The following is a 12,150-nucleotide window of genomic DNA, read 5'->3' on the forward strand; positions in this document are numbered from 1 at the left end:
GAGGACAGAGAAGGAGAATCCTATGAAAAACACAACCCTCCACCAGCAAATGCTGATTTGCTGAGTATCCAGAGTAAGAAGAATCGAAGTGGACCCAGATGGATTATGTTTTCCATTGATCTAATGGTCTATAATCCATATCAAAGGTTGTTCTTGTGAGTATTAGTAGAAACAAATTGGAAAATAAATAGAAGAGAGTTAGAATTTACTAGAAATTGTTTGGAAGTGAGGGTACTGGCGTTATTATTTGCGTTTTACTCTTTGGTTTGGTGGAGAGTGAAGACAATAGAGAATAGGGTTTTTGCAAAAGAAACGAGGTGGAAGTGGAGGGATTGATGGGAGCTTATTAGGAATCAGTACCAACCAAAGAGAGCCGTGAGGAGAGGGATGATTGATTCTTCCTAGATATTCAAATATCAGCGAGAGAGAGAGAGAGAATACCATCTGGTACTCATTATTATCTGAACTCTTTCTCTCTCATTTATTGCACCCATTAATATTAGAGAGATCGAACCACCATCCTACCCTTTTGTCTCAGTTGTTCTACTCTCTCTTTCTCTCTCTTGATGTGTTTATCTATATATATATATATTACGTTGTGATGCTGTGAGAATGAAGGCGAGATCTGAATATTATGTGGAGTATCAGTGAAGGGAAGAACTGATTTCACGTGGGTTTCACAAAGTGTTTCTCACAGAGTTTATTGGCATTCTGTCCACCTCCACCTCAAGATGCAACTCTCTCTCTCTCTCTCTCTCTGTATGTGTGTGTCTGTCTCTGTGCAATGGAGGTGGGCATGCTGCCAACTGAGCTCTGTTGGTTTCTCTTTGTAAAACATATGTGATAATGCTTAAACAGTATGGCACCCCTCTCTCTCTCTCTCTCTCTCTCTCTCTCTCTCTCTCTCTCTCTCTCTCTCTCAATCAAAGTTTAATGAGGTAACTAAAGCAAACTAACTGGTAAGGTACTTTCTTTGTAAGCTTAATGCGTTGCCCTCTCTGGACAAACAACACTCGTAGGTCATTTCCTCCTCCATGCAAAGGATTTTGTGCCATCAGGATTATCAGTACAGTTTCACCAGGATTCCCCTTCTCCCCCCACCCCACTTTTATGCCTTTTCTTCTGAAATCCTTTCTTTCATTTTCTATGTGCAGGTATTCAATGGTCAGGTAAACTGGTGGTGCAATCTATGTGCAGAGACGCTTATTAATGGTTGAGATGATCTGTTCAAGTTTTTCCTTTCCAAACCCTAGTTCCTTCTCTTTATCTTTCATATATTCTGGTTGTTGGCTAGGGTTACATGTACCATCAGGCATTACTGACGAGAGATTCAACAGCAAGGGCTCCACAGGGATGACTAATTAGAGCTTCAGTTAAAGTGAACCAAGGATGAAGTTGACAACAAATTATGAATCTAGAGGGGGAATATTTCCTTTCGACTGTGAGAGTCTCTGTGTGTATGTGTGTTGTGGTAGCTGCATGAGCTCTCTCAATCCGCCATGAGAGCCCATGATGGTGGATCTAAGGATCTGCATGGTTGGCCCTCAGTTGCTTCAAAATTTTTATGTTCTTGCTGTAGCAGCTGTACCTACTAGGTAGTTGTTGGTATGAGTCAATCTGTAATGGTCCCATTACAATGCATCATCAGCTTGTTACACACTTTTGTGTTGATTACAGTTTGACCACACCAGCTGAGTTTCACTGCTTTTCATTAAAGGCTGAGTTTGGTCCGTGCTAGCAGTAGTTGAGCTTGTGTTTGTTCAATTATATTTGTTGGCCTGTTGCAGCATGCTCCGTTGTCCACGCGAGGACATCATGACAAACAAGAAGTGGTGATACACTCTTTATTGTTCCATAATTATTACTTTCCCACTTTCCACCTTCAATTGAAGAGACCACAACAGCGTGTGCGTGTTCATTTAAGGCCGTCCATGTCTGGTGAAATGTCCTCGTCCATGCACAACCCATGGCTTCCTCACTGTACCTTTTATATTCTCTCTACCTTCAAATTCACATCAACTCTCCTACCCAAAAAAAAAGTAAAAAGAATTAACATCAATTCATCTATTCACCATTTCAATCTCAGCTGTTGCAAAGGAAATGAGAGAATTGATTGTCTTTTAGCTATAATTTTTTTCCCAGTCCAAAGCATCCAAGGGGCTCTCTTCTAGAACTTAATTATGTGGTCACAGAAGACTATTGATCATCATGTCCTTGTACAATAACGTCCAAAACACTTCAGGGACCAGTTACATAGAATATACTGTAAGATCCACTTACACTGAAGTGAATGTGGAACACATTGTGTTCTTTAAGATGGGATCCTAAAATGTCTTGGATGTCCTTGTATAACAAGGTTCAGTAGGATCTAATTGACTGAGTTAGTCTTGCCTCAGACTGGTTCAGCTTTGCCGATCCATTTGGTTTCTTAATCATTTCATTTCTGTAAGTGGATTTGATGCATGGTTTTTTTTTTTTTTTGGGTAAGAGATGCATGGTTGTTGTATAGCAATAGGAACACTTCAAAAATTAAAGATAACGAGGCCAAAACCTTAAGAAGGAACTTACCCATTAAAGTAGGGTTTTATTTTATGAAGCAAAAAGGAAAACAAATACAAAAAATAAATAGGATTTTAATTTTTCTTATTTTTATGAAGCAGCATGAAAAACAAATACAAATCAAGAGCCAAGCAAGGCATCCATCCTAACCAAACAACATAATTGCAAGGAAGTGGAAAGCCTTTGAAGGTAAATGAACTATAAAATAAAAGGGCTACACATTTATCCTAACCAAACAACATAATTGCAAGGAAGTGGAGACCCATTGAAGGTAAATCAACTATAAAATAAAAGGGCTACACATTTTCTTGTTTATATTCAATATTAGGGAATAATATTGTATATTATTTTATTATGTATCTCGTATTATATGGAACCTTATACGATATATACATTTGTGTTGGTCTAAGGTTTAGAACACATGGCATTTCACTCAACTCACTTTTATATAGTATCAGAGCGAGGTTCACTCCTATCTTCGCTCGCCTCTATTCGTTACAATTTTCTTTGTGATTCTTGCTTTCGTTCTTTTCTGATTATTGTTTGTGTTTTGTTGTTGTCAACCACAAAATCTCAAACAAGAACGAAGAATCAATGAACCAGATCACGCAGAGCAACAAGAAGCAACAGTTCTCGCCAAGAACAAATAATTCTAGCAAAAATCCCAAAATTGACGACACAAACAACACCAAAGATAACCACTAGCACAAAGACGATCAGACACAACAACTAAACAACAAGAATAGGGACCAAACACACACACACCACAAAAAAAAAAAAAAAAAAAAAAAACACCCGAATCACAAAAAAATTCCAAAAGAATGCACGTTTCTTGGTGATTCTTGTCCATTATGGCCTCTGAGTCCTCCACATATGTTGATGTCATCATTGATATCTCTGACCAATGTTTATCATTACCTCCCCATAAAGCTTTCTAAAACAAATTACCTTGTGTGGAGATCACAGTTCATTCCTCTGTTTAAAACCATTGGTTTGATGGGGTTTGTGGAAGGTACCAATCCATGTGCCTTTCCTTTTCTTGATCCTGTTGTGACACTTCCAACTCCTAATCTAGCGTATTTCCTTTGTAAAAAACAAGTTCAAATGTTGTTAAGCTGGCTTCTTGCGTTTCTTATTAAATCTGTGCATTCCCAAGTAGTGAATATCCCTACTTCTTTTGAGGTTTGGAAAGCACTTGCATATACCTTCGTCTCTTAATCTCAGGCTCATATCATGAAGCTCCTAATGCAATTGCATAATCTCAAACAAAAGTTCTTACACTATTACTACTATTTTTTGGTAATCAACGTTGTCACTACTTACTTATTGCGAGTCAAACAGATTTCAAATGCCTTAGCTTTGGGTTCCAGTCCTATTCCTGAATCAGAGCTTGTCCTATTCATCTTGGGAGGTCTTGGTTTTGAATACCAATATTTTGTCAATTCTATCACCACCAAAGAGTCTGCGAAACTTGCAAATCTTCAAAGCCTTTCATTGAGTGAAGAAATTTGTTGTAACAATGCTCTGCAGGATTTTCACTAATATTAGTGCTAAGCTTGCTCGGTCCTCTATATTTACCACTAGTTCACCTCATGATGGTTCTTCTGGCAATGTTAGACATCCTTGTTTCAATTCTAGTCAGCGTAATTTTTCTCCTAGATTGTTCCATGGTCGTAGTTCTACTAGTGGTGGTCTCTATTCGGGAAGAGGGGGTTGTAGTCTTTACTGCTTAATTTGTGATAGGTTTGATCATATAAGAAATTCTATTTTCAACATATGCACCTGATCCTTCGGTACCTCAGGCTCATCTAGCTCATGCTATTGTTAATTCATATGTTGGTTTTGTTGCACCTTGGTAACTCTAGAACTCTAGAGCTTCTCATCACATTACTCCACAATTGCAAAATCTTTCTACATCTATTGAGTATTCTGGTAGTGACTTGATCATGATAGGAGATGGGTTAGGTTTGTCTATCTCCAATACTGATACTTCTAATTTTACATTTGATAATGACAAATTCAAGATGAATGGTGTGTTATGTGTGTTGAATGCTTCTACTAATCTATTGTCTGAGAAAATTTGTAGCTGACAACCAATTTTACTTTGAGTTTCATTCTAACTATTTTTATATTAAGGATCTCTCATCGAGCCTTACTCTCTTGCAAGGACAACTTGAGAATGGGGTATGCATCTTGCCTATTGTAGAACAAGTTTCCCTCTAGGTAAAGCTTTAAATGCCATTAGAGCATCTCCTGATTTGTGGCACTCTAGACTTGACAGAGTAATATCCTCATTTCAATTACCATGTGTTGGTACTCGAAAATATACTATTTGTTCCTCCTACCAATTGGCAAAATCCCATAAACTCCCATTTACTAGATGTGCTACGCATACCACTGTCCCTCTATAGCTAGTTTATTTTGATCTCTAGGGTCCTTCTCATGAGGTGTCTAGTGAGGGTCATAGTTTTTACGTTGAATTTGTTGATGACTTCACATGGTTTACTTGGTTGTATACGCTTGCTCATATGTCTGATGCAATAAGGACTTTTCAAATTTTCAAAGCTTTAGTAGAGAATTAGTTTTCTACCGGAGTTAAATCTTTTTAGTTTAATTGGGGAGGGGTGTTTCAGTCCTTTTACTAGTTTCTTGAGTCATATGGAATGGTTCACCGCCTCTCTTATGCTCACACCTCTGAGCAGAATTGTAGGGTTGAGAGGTGCCATTGGCAAATTGTTGAAATGGGGATGCCTCTTTTAGCCTATTTAGGTCTTCCACTTCAATTTTGGTTTGATGCTTTTCGTACGACTGTGTTTATAATAAATAGATTGCCTTCTTCAGGTATCCAATATGACTCTCCTTATCACAAAATGACTAATCAGTGGCATGAATACCAATTTTTGAAAGTCATTGGATGATGTTGTTATCCATTACTTAGGCCTTACAACTCTCATAAGATGGATTTTCGTTCTACTCCTTGCAATTTTTCTTGGCTATAGTTAGCGACATCATGGGTATAAATGCTACAATTTTATTACAAGAAAGCTTTATATTTCTTGTCATGTTATTTTTTCTGAATCTCTTTCCTTACAAGCACAAGGTTGTTATGGAGCATTCTGGACCACAACGAGTCTCTATAGCTTCATTTGGTACTTTTCTTGTGGATATTTCACCTACAATAGCTTGTGGTGGTGTGAAATCCCCTGGATTTCTACCCCTTTAACCTGTGGTTTCAAAACCGAGAACCCAAGCCTCGAGTCGGCGACAACTATGGGCCATTCAAGTCGAGCCCGAAGGGTTGGAAATTGAACCAATGTTGGTAGATGATCATTGTGATGACTCAACAACTCTCCTAGAGTTTAAGTGAAGAGAGAAGATTAATCAAGATGGTGTAAAAATGGTGATTTTGGAACTTCCGTAGATCGGTGATGAAGAATACGATTGACAAGAATAAAGTATCAAATCGAATTAAGATCATCGAAAGACTTTTCCAATGAGCCAAAAATCACCAAATTCGGAGAGTCCATTTGGGAGTCCAACCATGGACGCTAAGTTGGGCCGGTTGGGTGAACCAACCCCCCACCCCATTTTCTGTTTAGGGGCAAAAACGAAAATTCGGCGTTTTTAAGCCCTATTTTATGTTTTAACTCACCTGTAACCACATTTCTTTATGCTAGGACAAGGTTGAGGCTGCGGGAAGAGGAGAAACCAAGGAGAAGAGCAGTTCCCATCCTTCTGAAGGTGATTTGTGATTCGAATCTTCGCAAAAACATAAGAAATGTTAGTTTTCTTTAATCCTTCTCTTATACATGGTTATGGGAGTAATTTATCTTCTATTCTTTTGAGGGATCTTTGAAAGGGAATAATGTTAGGTATCTTGGATGATCATCTTTTCTTGTAATAATGTTTCCCTTATGTATGGGAGTAATGGTACGTCCCCTTGCAAAAGATTTTGGAATTTTACTCTCCGAGTTACCCAAGGGTGATTTAGGAGAGCCAACTTGGGGCTTTTCAATCTTAGTTAAATTTGATCAAATTGAAGGTACCCATAGGATCCTTTTGCTGCCAATTAACTTCCCCCAAAGTTTCATTTCGTTTTCGAATTGGTGAGAAATAGAGACCATTCCTAAGTGAGGTTGAGAACTACTTTTTTTTAACATAGTTTTCAGATTTGGGTTTTCGTGGAAAGATTTTGGGATATCTTTTGAAATCCAAATTGACTCTAATTTGTGATAATTATTTCTCTTGCATAAATAGGTTTATGTATCTTGTATCTTTAATCACCAAGCTATGGGAGTAAATTACTAATCTTTGGAGAAAAAAATCTAGTTGGAAGGTGATGAATATACTTAACCTTATATTACATGTATAATAATGTTAGTTAATTTTTATTATTGATATATTGCATTGCTTTAGTATTATCTTGTGATTATGTCTTCTATTTTTCAATATCTTTGAATGGTGATATGAGAATGTATGAGATGGATGAGATTGAATGGATTGAGTTTTTCTTGTTGAATCCTAAATTATTGATATGAAAATATATGGATGATGTTGAATTAAATTACTCATTTTATTTTATGTTGCTTATTAGGGTTGTGGGTTCACCCATTTTCCTAGTGACATTATGTGATTGGGAATGGGGGAATGTCATTTTGGCGTTCTGTCATAGGACACTAGAGGAGACAGTATGGGACGCATTCATATGGTGCCCTTGGCGCTTTCCTTGATTTCTGGTTGACATATCTAAGGCATGTCTAGAAGTATTTGGTTAGGAGCATAATATCATAATCATTCATATATCATATCATTATCCTTAATTACATTATTGATATTCATGTTATATGTGTGGTGTGGAATCTTGTGAATGAATGAATGATATGATGTTGAGTTGACCTCACTAAATTCTGTTGAACTCATTCATTTTTATATGTCTTTTTCTATTAGATTATACTACAGGCTATGAGGATTTCTTCCAAATGGAGGATTCGTTGCCAACATATCTTCTTGAAGGAGTAACCGAAGAAAAAGTGGATGCGCATGGAGCTTCATGCCAGTGTTAAGACCGTTCATTTGGGTTGGACTCCATTAAAAAACTTGTCTAGTTTAGTTTTTCGCTGCAATGAAAATTACTCTATTTTCTTTTAAAAACTCTGATGTTATACCCTTTTGATTTGAAATAATGGATGATTGTAATCATTATTTCAGATTTGATAGCTTTATATGTGAAACTTGATTTATTATTGTCTGTTTGATTTTACTATATTATATGTTGTATGGAATTGTTACCGAACCTAGGTCTTATGATGTATCACCCCCATGGGTATTCAGGTATGCCCGGATCTGGATGAGTGGGGTGTGACAGGTGGTGTCATTGGGAATGGTTCAAGTGTTCCTTTTGTCTCTCAATAATCATGGATTTGTACCTAATAATCATTTCTCTAGTTTTTCTGTAATTCATTCAGGGGTTGTACTTAATGGGGGCATTACCCACTGGGACTGTTGATTTGAATGTTTGTTCTTTCACTGATGCTACATTACCTATTGTGTCTATCAATCTTTGTGATTCTCGACGATTGAATGGGACTAATGGGTCTCCTAATGGAGTTACACATTCTGTTGGGCCTTCAACTGGTCCCCTGGATGTTGCAACCTCTAGACCAATGGATATTTTAGCTTCTGGGCCTTTGAGTGTTGTTGACTATGTTACCTCTCCAACGACTGTAAATGACCTCATGAGTCGCCTAGTAGTCTTCTAAATGGTCCTTCATGCTCTAGACCAAGTTCTTCTATGAGCACCCAGAAACAAGTACGTTGAGCCCACCTGAACATTCTAACCTCATGTTGAGCTCCACTGGGCTTCTTGAGAAAGATACCATGCCTGGCCCTAACAAACTAGTGTGGACTCACAGTATGGTTACATGGAGTCAGGATGGTACTTGCATTCCCAAGGAACCCAAGAGTTTTTACTCTACTAGACATCCTCTTCCATTGGCCCTTGTTGCCATTACTATTTCTAATTTTGAACCTTCATGTTGCTCTCAAGCATCCAATCAAGAAGTTTGGCATAATGCTATGGGCCAAGAATTTAATTCTTGCAAAGCACACATAGACTTTGACTCCTCTCCCGCCTAATCATCGAGTCATAGGTTGTAAGTGGTTGTTTCGAATCAAGCGGAGGTCCAATGGATCTATTGAGGGTTACAAGACACACTTAGAAGCAAAAGGGTATACTCAAGAATATGGATTGGACTATGATGAAACTTTTAGTCCTGTTGTCAAACCTAACACCATCTGGATATTGTTTGCTTTGGCCATGTCTTCTAAAAGGATTGTTTGCCAATTAAATGTTAATAATGCTTTTCTCTATGGTAATCTTATTGAGGTAACATCGACTTTTGATTTTCTTAATTTTAATGAAGGGAAAATTAGACATTACATATTCAAACTTAATGGCTATTTAACACCATTATAAAGAAGGGGGCAACAGTAATTTTATAAAGAACGGAATTTTATTAGTAATAAAATCGAGGTACAGGGGCAATAGTAATTATTCCTACTATATATTATTGTGTTATGTATCTTGTATTGTACAAAACCTAACATGATATATACTTTTGCATTAGTCTAGCACTCAACTCACTCTCACATCCAGCAAATATGATAAATCATTGCACTAAAATCAAACTTTTGTGTTAGTCTATACCTTTTTTTTTTCACAAACAAATTCAATTATCACAAAATGAGTAAATTATATTTACTCCCCTTGAGTTTACAAGTTGTTAGTAACATTTTAATTTTTTTTCTATCATGAATATCCCTCTACCAATAGTTTTAAACAAGGGCGGACCTAGGATTCAACATTGGGAAGAGCCAAAGAATGAAAGCCAGATAACCTTCCGTTGGAAAAGCACAAATGCGTTTTTATCACACATATTGTGTGGCTTATAAAACACATTGGGAGTCCTACCTCTAAATTATTTTATTATATTAAAGAATATACTCATATATATTTTGTGGGGCAAACATATATTTGAAAAAAAAAGAGTAAATTATTGATAATAATATTTTTTTTCTAACAAAATATAAGTAAATTAAAGTAACAATACAAAAAAATATATATACACGTGACTTTAACCCTAAAAAGTTAGATGCAAGCCAAAATTTTCTTGGTAAAGAGATGTAAACTAAATTTTTTTTTTTTTAGTTAAGAGATGCAAACCAATGATAGTTAGTTACCTTGTAAACTATAGACATTTTATTCATAATACAAATCAAATAACAAAAATTGCAGAAGAAATAAAGAAACAAAGAATATAAAATCAAATAAAAAACTTGTCAATTCTTTTCACTCCAGCATCAGTGTATATTTTTCAACCATGCCTTCATAGCTCAGTGGTAGAGCGTCAGTCTTGTAAAGTCGTAGTTCGATCCTGCATGGAGGCATTTTATATTTTTTGCCAATGCAAGGTTGGTTGAGTTTTTGCCAATGCAAGGTTGGTTGAGTGGTAAAGATCCGTACTTCTCAGAGGAGAAGTATTGGGTTCAACCATTGCGAATTAAAAACGCACTAGTACCAAAAAAAAAAAAATGATAAATTGAGCAAGAGAAAGAGTAATTAATTGTGAAGTACTTTTTTTTTTCAAATTTCTATCACCCACACTTATAGAAAGGGAAGAGAATAACTAGGAAAAAATAAAGGGAAGAGAATAAATAAGATGAACAGAAGAAGAGAAGAGATAGGAGAGAATAAATAGGAATTGAAGAATTAGTTCCTAATTAGGAATGATATTTTCAATACTTAATAAGATTTTTTTTTCAAAAATTTCCTTTCACCACCTTTATAGGAAGAGAGGAGAATAAATAGGATTAAAAGATGAGAGAGACAAGAGAGAAAAATAAATAGGAATTGAGGAATTAGTTTTTAATTAGAAATGATATTTATATCTAGGGATAATTACTATTGGCCCCCTGTATTTTGATTTTATTACTATTGTATCCCTTGTACTTTTCAAAATTACTAATCCGACCTTTAACTTTGTCTACAATTACTATTGCCCCCTACCGTTAAATTCCGTTAGTTTACTGATGATGTGGCATCTTTATATTTTCTCAAAAACCCCAAAATACCCTTATACTTACCTCTTTACTTATTTATCATTTTGTCAAGTTACAATAGTACCCTTAATTACCTTTGGAGAAAAAAGTAACTATAATGCGTTTTATTCTAAAAAAAAAAAACAACCAAATAAAGAAATAATAATTGAATAAAACTCAAATAGAAACCGAAGAGGAAGGAAATTGAATATCACCTAATATATTTTCAAAATAAATGAAGTTTAGTGAAGGTGGGAAACCAAAATCGGATTTGAATTTTGCCCATTTCATTAATTCAAAAAAAATTAAATTTAGGGTAAAATTGACATTTAATCGGACTTTTATAAATGGGGTAACATCCTCTTTGGATTTCTTAATTTTAATGAAAGGCAAATTAGGCATTACATATTCAAACTTATTCAAACTTAACGGCATAATTTTGTAAGAACACGTTTAGTAATAAAAGCAAACTAGAATGGGCAATAGTAATTATCCCTTATATCTATTATTTTACCTTTAAAATTTGTTCTCAATATTAAAAGACCCAATAGTAATATTTCACATGTAAGAATAGAAAAAGCTGAAAAAATTAAATAATTTAATACAAAAATTAAAAAATATTATATATATATTTAATTCGGGGCACCTTGACCTCAACCTCTCTATAGGCCCCTCGTTTTAAACACAAAAAGACATACTTCTCGCAAATCTTTTTTACGATAAAGAAAAAATTTAAAAAAAAAAACCTAAAGAATAAAGATAACTAGTATACAATGCCACATGTAAATTTACGTAACCCTCAATTCAATAAAAATAAACGGTTTAAACGTGACTTAATCAACATAGATCTATCAACAGTCAAAATTCGGCAGTTTGTGGAAGTAAAGTGGTTAAAGGCCCAACCTCCCTAGAGGAGGTCTTGGGTTGGCATCCATTCCGCAATATTAATTATATAAAAAACTCCCTTGAAAATATAATTGTGGTGCGCGCAAGCTGGTCCAGATGAACCTCTTATGCAAAAATAAAAAAAAAAATCAAAACTCGGCAGTTTGGAAAAGAGTGGTGAGTCTAGTGACAGTCTCTTGCATAAAATAAATGTGGGTAATTAAAGGGCAAAGGAGGTCTTCCTCCCACTTCCCTCTACACTCCATGGGCCCCTATTCCTAGCCACGGGTTTGATGATGGAAAAAACAAATGAAATTGACCGTAACTACGTCAAGGCCTCCGGTGAGTGGTCCAAACAAATCCAGTTTTTTTACCCTAAAAACCAATTCGGTTGATCAGGCTGATTTTAAGATCTAAAGCTTGTCCTGATGCTTTCTAGTACACCCAAATTGCTTCAGCTTTTACCGTCAAGTTGAATTTCTGATCGTCCGATTCAAAATTCGGTCAAGATCAAATATTGACCGTTAAATATCAATGACCGAAATCGAAACTTTGACCAAAATTTTTATCCGATGACCCGAATTGTTTTGCAGGAAAGTCCTGGACTGG

This window comes from Hakea prostrata, chromosome 5, assembly GCF_041222555.1.
Source record: "Hakea prostrata isolate BN-2017 chromosome 5, UWA_Hpros_2, whole genome shotgun sequence".
Taxonomy (NCBI): domain Eukaryota; kingdom Viridiplantae; phylum Streptophyta; class Magnoliopsida; order Proteales; family Proteaceae; genus Hakea; species Hakea prostrata.